The sequence below is a fragment of the Callorhinus ursinus genome, unplaced genomic scaffold (assembly GCF_003265705.2).
Source record: "Callorhinus ursinus isolate GAN/ISIS: 27379988/994484 unplaced genomic scaffold, GSC_fseal_2.0 scaffold2, whole genome shotgun sequence".
NCBI classification, from domain to species: Eukaryota; Metazoa; Chordata; class Mammalia; order Carnivora; family Otariidae; genus Callorhinus; species Callorhinus ursinus.
In genome coordinates, this window is record NW_027397064.1 from 91,034,079 (window position 1) to 91,054,040 (window position 19,962).

Consider the following 19,962-nt stretch of genomic DNA (forward strand, 5'->3'; position numbering starts at 1 on the left):
AGAGAGGGAACACAAGCAGGGGGAGTGGGAGAGGGAGCCTACTGAAGCTTGGGAACCACCACAGTAAAGACATATGCTGAACTAAAAATGACAATGCTGTGAGTGTCTTAGAGAAAATGCTTTCAGGTATATTCAACTCAAAACATATTTCAGGTTATGCTTCATGAAACAACTCTCTGGTCCATAGTTATTCTTAGGCTTATCCTGTGGGCACCTAAAATAAAGTAAATTTCAGCAATAAAAAATACTGTTAAGACCAGACCCTGGAGAGGAGCACAGTCAACATTCCCTACACAGAAATACTGGGCCTGGAGGAGGGAGCAACCACATCTTATCAGCTCCTGCCCCATTGCTCTATGCTTTGTGGTGGCCCTTACTGCTTGGGCAAGAGGTCTGTTACTCAACTTTGGTTTCCACTCATTGTAAAATCAAAGGTGGCAGGAACTCCAAACCATGGGCCCAACTTTCTAACCAGGTTTGCTGAACTTCTTAAGAAGCCAGGATCAGAAGCAAGTGTTCCTCTGCTCCCCAACATGGGGAGCATGTGAAGGTAGAATAAGAACACCCTCATCCTGTCTTCCAAAATGTGCTTCCCCGAGGGCTCCGCAGTGGATCTGACTCAGCCTTGGAGGGTGAGGGGTAAGAGAGTTAGTAGCAGTTGGTGGCAGCAAGAAGGAAGTGACAAAGGGAAACTTGGGGGTTGGTGGCAAGAGCAGAAGTGGTGACTGGCAGCACATGATGTGGTGAGGGATGATGCCGTGACCTTCACACCCCACCGTGACAGGCGCCTTGTCTGCCACACCTTTATCCAGGATCCATCAAAGGAACAGGCAGATAGGGACTGCTGGCTAAAAACTGATTAAAGTCAGGTTGGTAATGCGGACCTGTGAGCAGATTTCTCCAAGTGCAATCTCTGTGTTGCCTGCATTGAAATGACCAGGGCACTTGCTAAAGCTGCAGCTTTCTGGACCCCACCCTAAACCTACTGAGTCAGTATTTCTGAGGGCAGGAGGTCCAGAAATCTGCACATTAAACAAATCCCTCAGGTCCTTAAGATCTGACTTTCACAAAACCGCCCCAACACAGATTTGAAGCCTGAAGTTATTTAATGTTCAACATTGACTCTATGTCAGGAAAGGCAGGAGATACAGAAATAAGTCTTAAGATATGGTCCCTCACAAAGAGGAATTAATCACAACAATAGTAGTAATAGTAGTAGCAGTAGCAGTGATAAACACACATTAAATTGTAACAAGGTAGAATGAAGTAGGAAGAGTAACAAGGGAGCCTGTGAGCATTCAAATGAGATTAATACTCAGGGTTCAGGAAAGGCATTGGGATGGAGGTGGCTTTCAGAGGTTTTTTTAAATAACTTTTCCTTCCTAAAACAGGAATACATATATAACAGTGGTCTCTGTTACTTGTAGACATCTGAGACCATTGTTGGAGGAATGAGCAAGAGCAGGATTCCAGGTAGGGGGAGTCGCATAGGCAGGGCTGTGTATTAACCAGTATCTCTGCCTCCTCTGGAGTTTGCTCTTAGTAAGAATCCTCAAGGGCCCTGTAGTTAGGAAGCTGGGTTGCCTTCCAGACTAGCAGATGCTAAATTACATGTGTTGTGTCCAGTGATTTTTTTTATAATTTTTGTCTGGTTCCATAACATATATAAAATTGAAGTATCAAATAATTAGACAAATAATGATAAAACAGGGGTGCCTGGGTGGCTCAGTCATTAAGCGTCTGCTTTTGGCTCAGATCATGATCCCAGGGTCCTGGGATTGAGCCCCGCATCAGGCTCCCTGCTCTGTGGGAGGCCTGCTTCTCCCTCTCCCACTGCCCCTGATTGTGTTCCCTCTGTCTCTCTCTCTGTCAAATAAAATAAAATGAAATGAAATAAAGTAAAAAAAATAAAATAAATAATGATAAAACATAGTGCTGCTTTAAGGGAAAGAGTATAGATGTCTGCAGTTCACTTTGAACTGCAGTCCAAAAAATAAGGTAGAAGGCTTGAGGGATGGCTAGATGGATAGATACATGATAAATAAGCTCAGTGAAATGGTAACCGGAGAATCTAGGTAATGGTGTTCCCTGCGAAAATTCTTCCAACTTTGCTATGTATTTGAAATTTTTCCTAATAAATTAGTGGGGAGGGGTCTGCTTCCATAGGTCATATGACCTTGAGACAATTTCTACTTGACTTGTCTGGGCTTCACTGTGCTTGGCTGGCTACCAAGGGCATCGAACTAGTCAATCTCCAAGTTCCCTTCTGGGTCCCAAGTTCTCTCATTCCCTCTTCCTTTCTGACAGGGAACCCAAGGGTTACTACCAAACAGAGGCGGTCGCCTAACTTACCATGACTTAGCTCAGCTAATAAAGGTAGTTAATCTTCCTCCATACCGTGGCAGGGATGACCTAACTCGGACCCAGACAGAGTTACACTGCCGTCTGTGGTTCTAGAGCAGGTGCCATGCAAGTCAGACCTTGAAATTTGTTTTGAAACCGACCACCTGTTACTGTGATTGTGTGGCTGTTTTCCTGGCTTATGGGATTTTACTCCAGCTGTTGTTCTCAGGCGAGAGTTTATTTCCTCCAGGAATCACCCAGTCCACTTGCCCTAAACTTAGCATTTGTGTGTAGGGATCTTCCGGAGACTGATTCAACTACGCAGCACTGAATAGTCAGCCAAAAAGATCTGAAGTCACCCACAGACTTCAGTAACAGATTTTTTTAAGAGGGAGAAGTAAGAATCGTCCTTCAAGTGTTTTGTTACAGATAATCATCTCTTTGAATTTTGCTTCAGGGAGAAGGAGCGAGAGGATCAGATTTATGGTTGCTCCTGGGTTGGTCTTCCTTCTGCTAACAGACAGCATTGTGCTGAGTCATCACTGCCCTGCCATTGGTTGTTTCGCTGAAACTTTTCGCACCTGTACAATTTTGTTGCAACTTAAAACTTGTCAGGCAAAGATTCAGTTTTTCTGATAGTTTGAAGTGCATGATACAATTTTGGAACTGGAATGGACTTCAGTGATTCACTAGTACAGCCCTTCATCTTAGAACTGAGGCAAGAGCAGCTCAGTGACATCATTACAGAGACTAGCTCAAGGTCATAAACCTTGTTAAGGACTGAGCAAGAAATCTATTTATATTGCAGAATGTACTTGTATAAAGGGAAAATAGCAAAAAGAAGCTTAAAAAGCTGTGCTTATATTAGGTTAATTTTCTTAAAAAAAAAGTCATGATCTTTTAGCTCCCTATTGATACCTAACAAACCACCACAAAACAATTTATTAGAGAACAATTTATTATTTGTTATTTTTATTTTATACATTTTTATATTTTATATAATTTATTATATTTGTTTAATTTATTTGTTATTGTTATTTGTTATTATTATTTTTATTATTTGTTGTTATTTATTATTTGTTATTAGAGAAGTTTATTATTATTATTTATTATTATTTTTTTGTTATTATTTGTTATTTATTATTTGTTATTATTATTATTAGAGAACAGTTTTTTATTATTTGTCATGATTCTGTGAGAGAGAATAGTATCTGGCTCCTCTAGGCAGTTCACACCTGGGATGATTCATGCGGGTGCCATCAGATGGTGGCTGGGGCTGGACATCTAAGAAGGCTTTTTTATTCACCTGTCTGGTACCTGAGCTGGGATGGCTGGCAAAGCTGGGAGCTGGTCAAAAGTCTCTTTCTCTCCATGTGGACAAGGTGGACTTCTCACAACATGGTGGTCCCAGGGAGTCAGATCTCTTACATGGCAGCTGGCTTTCCCCAGAACAAGCATTTCAGTGGACATCGTGAGGCTTCTTGTGACCCAACTTCTGCTACACTCTGTTGCCTACACGGAATAGGCCTAGGTACATGGGAGGAGAACTATAAAAGGGCATGAAAACCAGGGGGCAGGGCTTATTAGGGACCATCTTTGGAGACTACCTACTCTACAAGATATCACCACTACTCTTTAAAGATAATATGTTTTAATATTTTGCAAACAGAGTACAAAGTCATTTTAAAACCTATGGCTTCCACTAGGGTAACACTAGGGGCTACGTGAGACGGACGGAGGGACATGGAGTTTGGAGTTAGAAAAACCTGAATTAAACTAAGCACTATCACCTATGAACTGTGAGACCTCAAGTGAGCAATTTAATTACTTCGAGTCTAAGTTTCAACATGCATATAATTAGAATAATAGTTACTTCAAGTATTATTGGTAAAAATCAGATAGATAATGGGTGTTAAGCTCTTCACACCTAAGAGTTGCTCAATACTTATCAGTTCCCCTTACCCCCAAATATCTCTGGAATCCAGAAATCTAGCCAGGTATTCACTGAATGCATGTTTGAGGGTGTCTGATGGAGCTGATTCTACGTTAGGAGGTGGGGATTCAAACATTAATAAGACACGTTCCTTTCCTTTAAGGAGTTCGTGCTCTGTTGAGGGAGAAAAAAAGCATAAACATACATGTAACCTCAACCTCGTGAGCGAGATAGTCTAATGAAGGCAAACTAGATGTTAGATTGGCAACACAAAGGAAGGAGGTCCACACTATAGAGGAGTCCGCAGGGAAGGCTTCACAGAGAAGAGAGTACTGAGCAGTATCATGAAAAACAGGTAGGAGTTTGCCATACCTGGGAGGTGGGGAAAGAAAACTCAGTGAAGACGCTGCCATGTACAAAGGCACAGTAGCACAAAACCTCATTAAGTAGTGAACGCAGCTCAGCAGCACTGAAGCAAGGAACAGTGGGACATGAAGTCAGGTAGAAGCATAACCAAGGGGGCCGAAGCAAGGGATGAGGAAGGCCTGAGGTGGCGCTATATAGTGGAGATGAAGAGGAAGAGAGGGATTAGAGAGAGACCTAGGGAGTAAAATGAAAGGAGTGCTTGGCTATCCAGGAGGAGGAAGGAAGGAATCCAGAGACCATGCCTAGATTTCTGGCCAGGATGATGCAGTGGGTGGTATAGTTATTAGCTTATTGAGTGTATCCAGGAGGAATAATGCATGCGGTAGTAATGAATTTGGTTTTGGACACACTTAAGATATCTGCAGGGCTTTCAGAAGAGAGCTGTTTCACGTACAGTTGAATTTATGAGTCTGGAGTTTGTAGGAGTTGCTTGGGCAGGAGAGAGAAACTGGGAGTTACCTGACGATTTGGAGAAGTCCTTATAAAAGTTAATCTTTTCCAGGCTAGCCAGGTAAATAAATGATGTCTGAGGTTGTAATGATTGCTTAAACAGCCATAGCTTTTAGCTTAAAAGACTTTTTTTTCTAAAATCTTCTTCTTAACTAGAAGACGTAAGCAAAGGAAAATAAGTACAGCAGTGGTAAAGTACTATAGGAGTACTCCAAACAGGTGAAGTATCTTAACAACAATTCTCACAGTAGGAAAAAATTTTTTTTTAATTCTTGCGTCGTTAACTAGTAATACCTACCAAACCTTAAGTGATGGTCCATTTAGTTAATTCCATAATAATCACAACTAACTCGTATTACCAAAACAGCCCCTTGTCATGGAGTTTGTTTCTCCTTCGCTTAAAAGAGCAGCAAATAGAGTCAGGGTCTAATAAAAGTGACGGAATTACTGAGACTTTGCTTTAACTATTTTCACTAAAGGTCAGTATCATTTGTGCTTACTCTTCTCAAGACCCCGTAAAAGCAGAGCATTAGCAACAAGGGGCTATGAGTTCTAATTCTCATTCCTCTATTCTCTAGCATGATTGGTTCTCAAACTTTTGGGAGCTTTCAAATCTTCTAGAAAGTTTATTTCTTTTTTGAATCCAGATTTTGGAGCCCCAACCTCACTTATTCTCATTCAGTAGGTCTAGGATAGAGCCCAGGTATCCACAGTTTTAGCAAGTATTAGGTGATTTTTTTTAAAAGATTCTACTTATTTATTTGACAGAGACATAGCGAGAGAAGGAACACAAGCAGGGGGAGTGGGAGAGGGAGAAGCAAGCTTCCCACTGAGCAGGGAGCTCGATGTGGGGCTTGATCCCAGAACCCTGGGATCATGACCTGAGCCGAAGGCAGACACTTAACGACTGAGCCGCCCAGGCGCCCCTCCCAGGTGATTCTGATCAAACTATATGAACATAGGCAAACTGAATGATTTCTTAGGGCTCAGTATCCTCATCTGTAAAAAGAGAATGACACCTGCCTTGCCTACTTGTCAGGACTTTTCTGAAGTCCGGATCTACAGTGATATATGTGAAAGGGCTCTGAACACTATTGGTTCTCTACACAGGTAAGATGTCGATATTGTCTGGAGCAAGGCATCAACCACCTAAAGGCCTTGTTAAGACACAGGTTGCTAGACTTAAGAATTTAAGGTAATTGTTAAATTTCTGAATCAGAGTTCGTGAGTATGTCTACGGTAGTGCCCAAGAATTTGCCTTTCTACCAAGTTCCCAATGAATGCTGATGCTTCTGATCTACAGACCAGGCTTTGTGAACCACTTATGTGGGACTCAAAAAGCATTTGTCTCAGGCCAATTCACTGAAAGCTGTTGAGTTGGTTCTGAGGGTTCCTGATCTTACCATATAATTCTCTGGGCATAGGTTTTCACTGTTCATGATCCCCAAAACTTTATTCATTAATCCAAAAAATATTTTCTGAGCACCTTCAATGTACCAGGCATTGCTTTGGGCACTGAAAATACAACCCTCAACAAAACAGACCCAAAAATGAATTAATAAAATGATACCAGATAACAAGTGCCATAAAAAATATGAAACAGAGTAATGGGATAGATCGTGGCAGGGCTGGGGGTGGTTCTTCATATACAGTGGTCAGGGAAGTCTCCTCTAAGGAAGTAACATCTAAGCTGACACCTTAATGACATAAAGGAGTTTGCCATGCTAAGAGGGGACGAGAGCACCCCAGGCAGAAGGAATGGGGAATGCAAAAGCTCAGAGGCTGCACTTAGTGAATGAGCAGTAGAGTGTTATGGGGTAAGACTGGAGAAGTGGGCAGGGCCAGAGAATGTAGGATCCTGCAAGCTTTGGTGGTATAGATTATGAGTCAGGTCTGTAGTAGGGAACAGACCAGCCCTTCCCAAATTTTAATGTGCATGCAAATCACCACGGATTCCCTTAAATACAGACTCTGACTCCATAGGCACAGGGCAGGGATTGACAGTCTGAATTTCTGCTAAGCCAGGTGCTACTGCTCCTGGGAACCAGACCACACCTTGAGTAGCAAGGGCACAGAAGAAAACATTAGGAAGTAACTAGCTTCTGTCATCCCCCAATCAGGGAAAAGTGGTATTTTCCCTGAAGTGTGGATAAAAGTTAAAGGGAATGGTGAAAGATGGTGACTGGGGAAAAATCACGATGTTGGGGAATTTCAGACACTAAAAATTGTTATTCAGGAGGAACTATGGTGTCCCTTCTAGGATATAGGTAAAAAGACTAAAACAATGTCACCAAAATAATGAATCTGAATAAAAAAAAAAGAATTCTCTTGGGAGTTTATTTAGAAGCAGCTGGAATAGATTTCCAGAGTGAGTCTGTCTGCTCATGGTTTAGTGCTGCTGCTTCTTCCTTGGCCCCACCAGCCCTGCTTTCCCCCTGCTTGCAAAAGTAGTGACTGTTTCCACAACCTCTTTAACCTCCTATGGCTCCCTGTGGCTACTGCACACAGCCAGAGCTCAAAGCTTCCCGCCCCTCCCTCTCTTACACATTCTCTCCAGCCCTGCTAACCAATGATGCTGGCCTTTCTCCCTCCATCCCCCAGGTAAGGGCCATGGCCTTGGTTGGAGAGAGAGGAGAAACAGAGGACTAACAAGCGCCGGGAGAAGAGGGTAGAAGCCCATCTCCTCCGCAGCACAACCTTGAAAATACAGCCAAAATACATGCCTCCCCTCTTCCCTGCCCCTCCCCTCTCTGGGGGCGAGGGATGGGAACAGAGTAGTTTTATGTTATAGGCCATATGGCTTTTTCTTTTAAGGAATAATCTTCCTAGAATGCATCCAGAAGCACGGAAGTCCAAAAAAACCTTAAAATCGGATGCCTCCTTGCATAAACTTCTACACCGCACGCTAGATCCCTTGTTTGTTATCATAAGCACGTGTTTCCCCCAAATTTCCTGTTTTTTAGATGATTTGTGAATTGGAAATTTTGTCCATGGAAGGAAAGCCACATTATTGAAGCTGTAAACAATAGAATGACTATGGCTTTAATCCTTTGAATAAGACTTTGTTTCCCATTGACTGAAAACTTCCTAAAGGAAGGAAAGCTAGGAACATTCAGGAAGGATTTGTATTTTATTTTACAGCAGCTTTGTGAAGGGGGAAAATCATTTGAAAACCTTAGATTCCCTTTCCTGGTTGATGGACATTAGAACGCACAGCCGTGCTGGGCTCTCACTGCAGACGGTGGCTCCCCGCCCACCAAAGACTTCCTGACCCCAGTGCCAGCTTTGTTTTGTTATTGTCACACTGACACCAACAGACGTTCATCCTGTGCTAGAGTTTCGTATATTCCTGGGACAGGCTAGGGACAGGTGCACCCACTGTTTGTCTCAATTTATTTTCATGGACCAAAAATGTTTCCCTAATATAGTCCATACATCTTATATTGTATACTCCATAATTCACAAATTATCTGTTCATTAAAGAGATGTAAGCATAACAATTGCAAAATTAGTCATCATCCACTGAACTTTTAAATTACTTTAAATCCCCTCTCCCAAAAGCTACATTTTCATTTGCTTGATACACCAACAATCATTTTCTTTAAAAATGAAGCGGAATTAATTAGCCAAATCATCCTTACAATTTGGGGGAGCAGATCTGTGGAAAAGAGAGGCTGGCCTTAAGTCCCAAAATGCTGATGTGGCCACTCCTGCTTTGTGCAGATTCTGTGCCGGGGCATAAATTATTGAGCCCAGTACATGGGCTGTTAGGCTTCATTGCAGAAGCCAAAAGGGCCTCCTGGACAACTGCCCCTTCAGAGATTCTAAGTGATATCATCCTCATTTATTAATCCCCATTTAATGAAGAATACCCCCCGCCCATGGCCATCAGCCCTTAGGGCTCTGCCTCAGGTATGTGTCTGGGGACGTAATGTAGATATTCGTCATCCTGAGAATTATATCTCAGGTAGCAAATCCTAATTATAGGTCTCCTCCATAAGTGACTTCCCAGAGACAGAAGGTACAGCTGAGGTTAGGCTTTGGTCTTTGGAAGCTGTAATTAGAGAAGGCAACAACTCTTCATCCAAAGAGTCCTGTCTTTATGGCATCTACTTGTGCCAGTGGGAACAGCCAGCATCCTACTCTGTTAGAAACACACTGGGGAAAAGAGACTGGGCCTTGGTTGGAAGACAGGATCCATTTCCAGTGTTTTCCACAATTGTGCCTGCTTTGTCTAAAGTCAGGGAAGGCTTCCAATTTACTTTCAATAGAAGATTTAAAAGGTTGTTTCTATATTAGAGTTTTTTAGTCTTTTGTCCAAACATGGACCCTTTTGAGAGTCTGTTGATGATTATGAATCACTTCTTCCCCCCAAAAATGCACATACATGTAGACATCCAAAATGTGGCACACCATTTCAAGGGGTCATGGACTCCTGGAGACCAGTAAACCTCAGATTAAGAACATGCGATCAAGACTTAGATATCTTTTAAAACTAGAGAAGTCAGTTTTATACCACATACCTTCAGAGCATTTAGGGGATGAAAGTAGAAGGAAACGGACTAAAAGGTAGTACTTTTCTAAAACAGATCGTGGCAGTTGCCTCTTTCCTGAGCAGCTATTATGTAGGAGAGCCTGAAACACCAGCTTACACTCTAAGACCAAATGGTATCTTGTGGTTATAGAGATGTCGAATATATACGGTCTATGTAATAATAGGTACCCTGATGGTTGCTGGGTATATGAGGCCAAGAGCTCTGCCCATAGTACTTATTTATTCCTGACAACAGCCACTCAAGGTAAATATCACTAACCCGTTCTACAGTTAAGGGACATTGAGGCAGAAAGGAGAAAGCGACTTTCCCAAAATCACACAGCGATTAAGCAGCAAAAATGGGGCCCTGACCCCAAAACTGTCTGTCTCCAGAGGCCCTGCTCTGAATACAGCATGAGAACGCAGACCTATTGAATTTCATAATTAGCTTTTTTATTTCCCTTAGAGTTCTTGAGGCGGTTATCAGGCAGGATAGGAAGCAGATGGACTTTAAGACTACTTGACGCAAAACCCCATGCCCTTGCAGTGACAGTTCTAGCAGGGCTGCCTAGAAGAAACCAGAAGGCAGCAGTCCAGCTGGAAAGGGACACTCAGCCTGTCTTAAGGCTGCAACTGCTAAACAAGCACAGAGGCTTTCCTCCACTCTAAGTCTAACAGGCACAGCTTTGGCTGCCTCCGGCCCCCAGCCCCCGTCAGTAGAAGCTGCAGTCGTTCCTTCCCTTCAGTCTGATAGGTGCCAAGAGGCTTTGTGCCGTGCTCCCGCCTGGTGCTTGTGGTCTGGAGGATAAGTAAAGAGCTCTGCCCCAGACCGGCACTCCTCTTCTGCTCCCTCCCCTAGGTTGCTGCCTGCCCGTCACTCTGCTGCCCTCTGCGGAGGAGTGGGGATGAGGAACCTGTGGTTCTCTCCTACCCTCAACTGTGAATGTAAAAACAGTCAAGCATTCAGACTTTTCTAACGTTAGGTTTTTCTAAATATAAGTGGTAGCTTGGGATGCAGTCCAGAATCTACTATGCATGCATGAAGCAATCAAAGCCTTAAAGGACTTTCTCAGCCAAAGTAAGAGGATCAAGTAACATAAGTCAAAGAAACTTCACTTACCTCAGGCACTTAAGGATTAACCTAATGAACTTGAGTCAGTACACGGTAGTGACTAAGTGTGTGGCTCTGGAACCTAAGGCTTGGGTTCTGATGGTGATTCCACCACTTGCTGTTGGACTTCGTACAAGTGACTTCATCTCTCTGTGCCTTGGTTTTCTTATCTGTAAAATGGAGATAATAGTACTGAGCTCAAAAGTTGTTCTAAAGATAAGATATATTAATAACTCTATTATAGTTAAAACAGTGCCTGGCACATCATAAGCATTCAAAAAGTATTTATTAGTATTAGTATGGTTATCATTTAGCCATTTCCACTGAAGCAGGAGCTATTTTGTCCATAGAGCTAAAATGAAATTGTGAAGACCCAGAAAGTAAGTTATACCTACTTCCTTGCAGAGGTCTGAGGGTGGTGAGGTAAGCTGGTAAACTTGGCACAAAGCCTCAAAACCAAGATTAGTGGAGGGGTGTCTGGGTAGCACAGTTAGTTAAGTGTCTGACTCTTGGTATGGGCTCAGGTCATGATCTCAGGTTCATCAGATTAAGCCCCACGTCAAGCTCTGTGCTCAGGAGGGAGTCTGCTGGAGATTCTTTCTCCCTCTCCTTCTGCCCCTCCCACTAGTGCATTCTCTCTCTCTCTCTCTCTTAAATACATGAATGAATAAATGTTTAAAAAAAAAAAAGATTAATGGAGTCCCAGTGGTCCAGGTAGGCATTGCTGCATTACAAACTATCTCAAAACACAGTGGCTTAAAACAGAAGCAATTTCTTATTTCCTACGTCTCTATAGGTTATCAGGCAGTTCTAGTTTATAGAGTGTTGGCTAGGGTCCTGAGTTGTCTAGAATAACCAAAATGGCCTGATTCACATCCCAGCTGGAAACTCAGCTAGGATTGTTGGCCAAGGTCTTTGGTTTTCCTTGATTAGATCTGTTCACATGGTTTCTAGGGCTCCCTCCCAGTATGGCAGCTGGTTCCAAAAAAGAACATTCCAAGACATTAAGGCAGAAGGTACAGATTTCTTAAGGCCCAGGCTTGGAGTTTAGACAGCATCATTTGTGATGCATCTTATTGGTCAAAATAGGTCATTGACCTGTCTAGATTCAAAGGGAGTGACAATAGGGGCACCTGGTTGGCTCTGTCAGTTAAGTGTCTGACTCTTGATCTCAGTTCAGGTCTTGATCTCAGAGTCATGAGTTCAAGCCCCGCACTGAGCTCCACACTGGGCGTAGAGCCTACTTTAAAAAACAAACAAACAAAAAAAAAAACAAAGGGAGTGACTATAAACTCTACTTCTTGATCAGGGAATAGCTAGCACATTGCAAAATAACATATGGGATGGGAGATATTGTTGCAGCTATCTTTAGAAACATGATCTACCTCAACCCAGGGAATAGTAAGAAACTAGATTTTCTTAACAGTGTTTGGATTGAGTGACTCAATGAAGAAGACCGGTCTGAGCTTGGATCACCAACTTATCTACTAAAATGAAGAAGTAAATGGAATTAAATGTTTTAATTTAGCATAACTTGTTTATATATGACTTACATAGGGTCATTTTTCAGAATACAGAAAATAGTTCCTTTGGCTTAAAGTCATATTCGGAAGCATAAATGAGAATAAAGGACATAGGTTGGAGAAAATAATTTTCAATAAAGAGCATTTTTAAAGTAAAAGCTTTTCCTTAAAGAAATGGTAGATGGTAAAACCACATGCTCCCTGAATAGAGACATAGGTGAGCTTATAGTGAAAACCTGAAAGGTAGTATGTTGAAGTGAACAAAGTAGAAGACAACAAAGAGCATCTGAATAATAAATAGGAAAATCAGACAAGAGGTCCACAAGAGTCCTGTAATTGCCATTACTGAAATTTTTATTTTTCCCCGCCTCCTGGCTCATATAAAGTTCTTTTAAAAGTGTAGTATACTTTACACTTACTTTGTATTTTACATTTCAATTTATTGGGGGAGAGGGTCTAAAAGTCTTTATAGAACTTCTGGACATGGCTATAGTAATGCATGGAATTATAAAATAAGATTTGAGGTAATCTAACCAAATGAATTATTATTTACCCTGTCCAGTGCCCCATGATTGTAGAAAGTCTGGTCTTTGAGATAAGTTAGAGATGGATAATGTTAGAAATGCAATAACAGAAAGATTTTGGTAGATATTTCAATGTTGGGGAGAAAAGAAAGCAATAAGAAAGGACACCAAGGTTTGGGGCCTGGATTATAAATGAATGGTTATGTTTCCTGGAGTGATTAAGAAGCTAAGTAGAGGGGAAAGTGAATTGCGTACTGCAGGGGAAAACAAGTTTGTGACTTAAAGAATATTTTAAAGTAGCAGCTAGCCGGTAGTTTTCTAAACATATTGATATCCCTGGCTTACTTCTATATGGGAGAGGGACCCCACTCATTCTCCTTATATGAGACTATAACTTTTTATTATTCATTTTACTGTTTGTCATTTATTGAGTTGTTTCTACCCAGTGTGTTTACAGCTCACATAAAATACTGAAGACAATCAAATATACAGAAACAAGGCTGGAAAATGCAACTCCCCCACTGAAAATGGCATTAGTATCTAGTAGCAGCTGCACACTGTAAAACAACTGGAATCACCTCGGATAGAAGGCAAATAAAAAACAAGGGAAATGAGTATACAGATGCCTCAATGGAAAACTTATTTTTTAATAGGAGGTGGTTCTAAACGGGCCATCGGGAAAAGAGGGTAAGTTGTCTAGATGAGAAACTAGATAACCCATCAAAAATGGAATGCAGAGAAGAAAAAGGTAAAGTTCTCATGGGAACAGGATATAAAATTGATGACAATGGGGCCTTCGTAGAAAATGAAGAGCAACATAACAATGTGTGCTGTGTATTTGCATAAACTACAAAGAACTTGGCACCGTCTGCATCTTCCACATCACAATCATAAACGAGGAAGTAAGAAAAAGAGGGTTTTAAGCAGCCAAAGTAGGGGCTGGAGTATTCAACTTTATTTAAGAGAGTCCCCAGGACCTCACTCTACAAATAATTTCAATAAGCTCAGCTACTATCTCTTTTTCCAAACCCAACCATTTAAAATGAGATTCAGACTCAACATTTACATGTTATCTTCTACAGTCATAGTTCACACTTGTTGAGCATTAACTATGCACCAAGCACTGTTCTAAATTCCATATGGATCAACTCATTTATCACCATTGCAACCTAACGGGTAAGGACTAGGATTATCCTCACTTTACAGATGAGGAGATTGGAACACAGAGACATTTGTAAAAGTACCCAAAATCACCCACCTGCTAAGTGGTAGAGTTGGGATATGAACCCAAGCTAGTCAAGGTCCTCCATCCTTTAACAACTAGGCCAGCCTTTCTCAAACTTGAGTGTTAAATCAAAGTAATGTAAAGGGCTTTTTTTTTTTTTTTTAAAGTAGGCTCCACATCCAACGCAGGGCTTGAATTCACAACCCTGAGATCAAGAGTCCCATGCTCCACCAACTGAGCCAACCAGGTGCCCCTAAAGGACTTTTAAAACACAGGATGCTGAGCTCTACCCTCACAGTTTCTGATTCAGTATGTCTGGGGTGGGGCCAGAGACGTTATATTTCTAACAAGTTCCCTGATAATGTCAGTTTGCTAGAGCTGCCATAACAAATTACAACAGACTGGGTGGCTTAAATAACAGAAATTTATTTTCTCACGGTTCTGGAACCTTAAAGTCTGAGATCAAGGCATAGGCGGAGTTGGTTTCTTTTGAGGCCTCTCTCCTTGGTTTATAAAACGGCTGTCTTCTCCCTGTATCTGCGCATGGTCATCCTTCTGTGTGTCTGGGTCCTAATTTCTTCCTCCAGGGACACTAGTCATAATGGATTAGGGCTCATGCTCTTGGGCTTATTTTAATTTAATTACCTCTATAAAACCTATCTCCAGGTACAATCACATTCTGAAGTACCTGAAGTTAGGGCTTCAACATATGAATGGAGGAGAAGCGGGGAACATGATTCAGCCCGTAACACCAGGTTATGCTGATGTTGATGCTGTTGGTCCAGGTTCCACAACTGCAGAACGACTGAACCAGGCAATACTACGTGCCATGGCCTGTCCTGGGTAGTTTTACGTATGTTTTCTCACTTCAGCTATTATATCATTTAATCCTCACATGAGAAAAATAGCATTATTCTTATTGTCTCAAGAAAATTGAGAATCAGAGATGTTAAATAACTTTCCTCAAACCATACAGCTGCTGTAGCCGACACTGTTGGCTGTACTATTACTACTGGCAGCATTTTCTACTCACAACACTTTGGACACTAAATGTCTGGATTTTCCACACCAAGTAATTCTCTAATTCCATACAGACACCAACAGGGTGTCCTGCAATTAATTCAATTCTGACACTACCTGGCATTGGCGGAGACCCCAAAAGTTAAGGGCTCAGTCCCACAAGACTGCCCCACTTCAGATACCAGCTGAAAGTAGTGGGTGCTCAGGTTACCCACACTTCTGTCTGGCTAGGCTACAAGTCAGAAGTTCCCATGACCCCCTCCTCAGTTTTGAGAATTTGCTATAATGGATCACAGAACTCAGGAAAGCATTTTACTTACTATTATCGTTTTATTATAAAGGACACAATTGAAGAGCCAGATGAAGAGGTACATAGGGCAAGGTTCCACAAGGATCCCAAGCACAGGAGTTTCTGTTCCTAAGGAATCTGGAATGTACTACCCTCCTGGCACACGGATGTGTTCACCAACCCAGAAACTGTCCTGACCCTTTCATTTAGGTATTATATTGAGGTTCTATTATGTAGGTATGATTGACTAAATCATTGGCCATTTGTGATTAACTCAATGCCTAGCCTCTCCTCCCCAGAGGTTAGGGATGGGAGTCCGGATGAAAATTGCAACCCTCTAATCACATGGTTGCTTCTTCTGGCAAACAAGCCTCCATCCTAGAGCTATCTAGGGGCTTTCAGCCACCAATTATCTCATTAACATAAATTCAGGTGTGGTTAAAAGAATAACAAAAAACACTCCTATCACCTCTATCACTCAGAAAATTCCAAGGGTTTAGAAGTCCTGTTCCAAGAACCAGAGATGAATACCAAATATATATTTCTTACTATATCACAATACCTCAGCTATGTACTCAGCATACTTCTCCCTTTCCTCTTTTCTAACAAAATCTGATTTTATGTAGGTGTCCACCTCTCTCCCATACATTCATGTGCTTCTATGGGGGCAAAGACCCAGCCCATCCCAGGAACTGGTTCAGACACAGGCATGTGATAGAATTCTGGCCAACTGGATGTGAAGGAAAGCCTCATGAAAGGACTTTGAGGAAAGGTTCCTGTGTCTAAGAGACAGAAACAATAAAGTAGAAGGTCTCTTTCCTTCCCTGATATTGTCATGACTGGATATAATGCCTGAATTAGCTGCAACCCTCTTGCTACCAGCCTGAGGCTGAAACCTGCTGAGCTGAGAGGAAAAAATAAAAAAGAACTCCTCAGTCTTTGATGACATTGCTGAAGGGCTGGATAGAACAAACTTCAGCTCCCTTTCTCTAGACTCTATACTATGTGAGCCATTCGTTCCTTTACTGTTTGAAACAGTCTGAGTCAGGGTTTCTCTCCCTTGCAGCCAAAGGCATCCTATCTGATTCAGCTGGTAAACAGGGGTGTTAAGATTTGACTTACATGCATGTAGGAGGGAAGTAATAGCTAAAAGAAGAGCAAGGCTGGAGCCAGAATAAATTTGCAATACAAGAACTTAAAAAGCTTGGCAAATGCTTTCACAAAAGGACAGATACTGTATGATTCCACATATATGAGATATCTAGAGTAGTCAAAATGAAAACAGAGAGTAGAATGATGGTTGCCAAGGGCTGGGTGAGGGGGACATGGGGAGTTGTTTGATGAGCACAGAGTTTCAGTTTTGCAAGATGAAAAAGTTCTACTTAACTGTTATGCAACAATGTGAATAAACATTACTAAACAATATACCTTAAAAAGGTTAAGAGGGTAAACTTTATATTATATGGATTTTTTTATGCAATTAAAAAAATAGCTTGACAAACTGGAGTCATTTATGCTCACACTTCAGAGGCCTGAAGACATTATTATATAGAACACTGGCCTTGTTCCCATCTTAAAGCCTTTGCACTGGTTGTTCCTCTGCCTAGAATGCTCTTCCCCCACATCTGTATATTGCCACATCTCTCACTGCTTTCAAATCTTCAAATGTCCCTTTCTCAATAAAGCCTACTCTGACCACCGTACTGAATATTGCAACCTACCTGCCCTCCAGCAATCTTCATTCCCCTTACCTTGCTCTATTTTTTCTTTCTTTCTTATTATCACTTTCTAACATGTTATCTAATTTACTTATTTTATTATTTATTGTCTGCCTCCTCCATCAAAAAGATAAGAGCCACAAGAGCTAGGATCTTTGGGGAGCCTGGGTGGCTCAGTTGGTTATGCATCTGCCTTCAGCTCAGGTCGTGATCCTGGGGTCCTGGGATGGAACCCTGCTTCAGGATCCCTGCTAAGTAGAAGTCTGCTTCTCCCTCTCCCTCTGCCTGCCACTCCCCCTGCCTGTGCTCTCTCTCTGTCAAATAAATAAATAAAATCTTAAAAAAAAAAAAAGAGCTAGGATCTTTATCTGCTTTGCTCCCTAGTGTGTCCCAAATACCTAGACTAATGCCTAACACATTGTTGACACTCAATAAATATCTGTTGAAAGAATGAATGAGCATTGGTTTTCATCACAGTAATTATAAGTCATCTGCTAAAAATTTTGGATACATTGACATTATAAAATAAAATATGAAAAGTGACTTCTGTGCTAAAACAGCAGATCCAGTTTTGCTCCTGCCCCTAATCCTACAAAGACTATAACCAAGAATATATGAGAACAGGAGACAATAGCCCCAAAATGTGGGAAACTAGAGAGCAGACAGACCAATGGTAACCAATTTTTCAGATATGAGAAGTTTAATCCTAAGGTAGCACTGAGAATCAACCTAATTTGTACCATAGAAAGCTCAAGAGAATTAAAACAAGCAGCACCAAGTACCTCTGAAAAGGAAGCGGGGACTGGGAGTTATGAAAAGGAACATTTGGGGAAAGCTACCTGAGAAGTCTGATCCCTGCATCCCTCCCTACTGCACTCTCTTGGCAAGGGTTCTCTCCTACCCTGTCGTGGTGTATTCTCTGGAGAGGGTAAAAGAGTGAATTCTTGGACTTTAGGAACTGGGTACTGTACCAAAATAGGGGGATTCAATGACTAAAAGCATGTTGAATGCTGAATATTCCCAGAACACTGGCAGACTTACATTCTTCAAGCAGATTAGAAGAGTTTTTTTCTTGAACAATCTGACCAGCCAATGGGGAAATATCTAAAGATCTTAACATCTGGGGTTGCCTATCAAATGGCTCAATGAGATCACTGTACAGTAAAACTCAAAACGGACAAACCCCATCCAAGTGCTCAGAGCTTCTAATTATATTTTTAATCCCCATTTTTAAAATAAGCAGACAATCAAGGATTCATCAAAAAAAGATTCTAAAATATCACAATATACAGAAACTTAAGTAAATATTCACCAGACAACTGGGGTAGGTCTCGAACATGGAAGATAGAGGCCAGAAATGAACAAAAAATAACTTGTAAGAAATAGGCTATGTAGAGAGAATACTTTAAAAATTACCCCCCAAAAATGACCTTATGACTATACTCAGAAAGATAAGATGTTGCCTTTGTGTAAAAAAATCAGGATGCTATTCTTTCAAAAGATTATTCAGAGAACAAAAAAGTGCTTTGGGAAATAATAAACAGGATGGCAGAAATGAGAATCTCAATTGAAAGATTAGAAGATAAAGTAGAAAAAATCTCCCAAAAGCAGTTCAAAAAGGCAAGGAGATGGAAAATGGAGAAAAACGATTAAAATATTAGAAGACCAACTCAGAAAGGCCAATATTGGAATAATAAGAATTCAAGAAAGAGAGCAGAAAGAAAATGAAGAGTATCATCAGAGAAAGTTTTCAAGAAAATGCCCCAGCACTAAGTTACATGAGTTTCCTGATTGAAAGGCCTGCTGAGTGTCCAGCACAAGGGTAAATTTAGACCTATAGGATGACACACATTGTGAAATTCCAGAGCATTATGAACAAAGAGAAGGATGAATGGTAACCTATTAGCAAACTTCTACCGCAAACTTCTTTTTCCCAGGGAGAAAAGAATCACATACAAAGGATTAGGAATCATAACGGTGCTTCAAACCTCTTAACAGCAACACCTAGAATGGGTCTCTGGGGGCCTACCCATAGTCATTTTACTGATCCCTAAATGTATAGTTTGGAATGGACACATTTGGTAATTGATAGAACCCCACATTGGTTCCTGTCAAGATAGGAACACACAAGACAAGCAAGGCCAAGGTCAAGCCCTGACTGATTTGATCGGTAAAGATATAAAAAGCCACTTTTAGATTTTGACAGTTTGTTATTAAATAGTGAAAAGAAGAATAAGCTAAAGATGCCAGCTCCCCGTGATCCTTGTCCTACACACCAAAAAGGATGACACTGAAACAAAAGGGACCAGATGACTGCAATATGAGTTATAGACATCATGTTGCTGTGGAGTCACTTCTAGACTCCACTGATGCAGTTCACATTGTGTAGATGCACTGGTGAGAAGGGCATGACAGAGTCCCATACCGCATTAGACAGCATCCTAGGGGAGATAGGGAATCAAGTAGGAGATGGCCTTGCAGCCCCTTCTGTTCTAGGATGATCACACGGCATTTTTCCAAGACTCAGATTAGCTGCAGTTCAAGTCAGCCCTTGCCTATATGGTTTATTTGGATACCTGCAAGGTTGCTTCCCCAGTCCTCAACTATGAGAGTAAATCATAAACATTATCATATCTCTAGGGAAAATGGCAGAGATTAGTGTAACCCTTAGAGACCTCATAGTTGACCATCCCCATCATATTTCTATTTTCACCAATCGGCTCCTGCAAAAAGCAGATCCAGGAAACTGATGGTAGACTACTGCAAATTCAAGCAAGTAGTTACAGCTGTGCTATCTTTACTAGAGTACATTCACAAGACCTCAGGCACATTGTATATGGTCACTGATCTGGCAAATTCTTCTTTT

The 19,962-nt window shown here is 41.4% G+C and overlaps 1 long non-coding RNA gene across 3 annotated transcripts in view; it reads right to left on the bottom strand.

The window, feature by feature from the left end:
- Positions 1–19,962, bottom strand: part of LOC141371125 (uncharacterized) — a 153,550-nt gene that overhangs the window by 124,109 nt on the left and 9,479 nt on the right. For all 3 annotated transcript variants that reach the window (XR_012375812.1, XR_012375809.1, XR_012375811.1), the window contains exon 2: positions 10,807–10,967. This is a non-coding gene — a long non-coding RNA (uncharacterized lncRNA). The remainder of the gene's footprint in view (positions 1–10,806; positions 10,968–19,962) is intronic.